This window comes from Phalaenopsis equestris, unplaced genomic scaffold (assembly GCF_001263595.1).
Source record: "Phalaenopsis equestris unplaced genomic scaffold, ASM126359v1 Scaffold000068, whole genome shotgun sequence".
NCBI classification, from domain to species: domain Eukaryota; kingdom Viridiplantae; phylum Streptophyta; class Magnoliopsida; order Asparagales; family Orchidaceae; genus Phalaenopsis; species Phalaenopsis equestris.
Window position 1 is genome coordinate 304,111 of NW_018164510.1, and position 1,592 is coordinate 305,702.

Genomic DNA, 1,592 nt, shown 5'->3' on the forward strand with positions numbered 1-1,592 from the left:
AGTGAACATTGATGTCTCAATTATCCCTAAGAATAGGGTAATTATCATTTATCATTTAATTTAAGAATTATGTGGGTGAAGACCCTTAAAGGGGCAAGTTAGTGTAATTTGAACACTTAGCCAAATTTTTAATCCTAATTGGGCTTAGTGGTGTTTCAAGGATGTTTGATTTAGTTATGTTTATTTCTCTAATCCTTGTTTAATCAATTTTTTTATTCAACCTAAGTCACCACTAAGCCCTTAAGACCAAGGTGAGTGTCTTAATTAGTTTTCAAAAGGGTTAAGCTTTAAGTGGTCATGATTCATAATTTAGATTTTATTTGAAAATCAAGGTTGGGGTATTAAATTGATTAATTATTGACTTCAAAAGTCATACCCCTAAGTCCAAGATCATTTAATGTTAATAAACTTTTTAATAATTTAGAAATTTATTAATCTTAATTGAGAAATTGAGATTGGTTTCTACCAATTAAACCCTTTTATGTTTCAAACATCAAATAAATTGATTAAGATCAGAGGTTACACATTCCCCTCTTTGAATTAAGCCTAAATATTAATTAAGGTTAAATTTCCAAAATTACACATGTGCCCCTAAGGCTCTAAAACTTTATAATTTGTCCTATTCAATTCAAATGACTTTGAAATTTTTATCCTACCTCATGCATGGGTCAACTGAGACATCAGAGGAGAAAATATGATTTTTTAAAATTTAATTTAATTTATATAATTATTTTAATGCAAAAATAGGATTTTTCAGAGAAACTTCCTAACTTGACCAAAGTAAATTATAATCTCTTGACATTTTTACTGGAAGTAGACCTAGACTAGAGGAACCTTTGGATCAAATTTCACAATTTTTGAATTCTCTGTGATTTATTAGAATTATTTTTTTGATATCTCTGTGATTTATTAGAACTATTTTAAGTTCTAAGTTATTTAGTAAAAGTAAAATATTTTAAATGATGAAAATTAAGTTTTGTATTTTCAAAAAATCTCTCTGAGATTAGAGAACTCAGAGTAGCAAAATTTCATATTTTTTTTTTATTTTTCATTGATTTATTGGAATTATCTTAGTGAAAACTCATTTTTAGCCTTTAAAAATTATTTTTAAGCTTTGAAATTTAATATATTTATTTTAAAAATTAGAGAAAATATTCTAATTGTTCCTAATTGATTAGGAAGAAATTTAGAACATTTCCATGAATTTTATTATGTTTTGTGTTTTTTATGAATTTTTAGTTATTTTAAATATTTAGAATAAGCTAAAAATCAAGTTTTTATTTTAAATATCATTTTATTTTTAAAAAATACCCCTGATTACAGAGAACTCAAAAAACTAAGTTTCATAATTTTTTGAGTTATATTTTATGCATCATATGGACTTGAAAATTATTCCACATTGTTCTTCTCTCTTCACTGAGCAAGAGGGTTTTTTTATTTTATTTTTGTGATTTTTCTACACAAAGTTATGTATTTTCTAAGTTAAGGGTATTTAAATAAATAGGAAAAAACCTTATTTATCTATTTAAACAGCGCGTGCTGACTAGATCCTAGGCAGCTCCGAAGGCATGCGTGGCGCGCTCTGGTTGGAC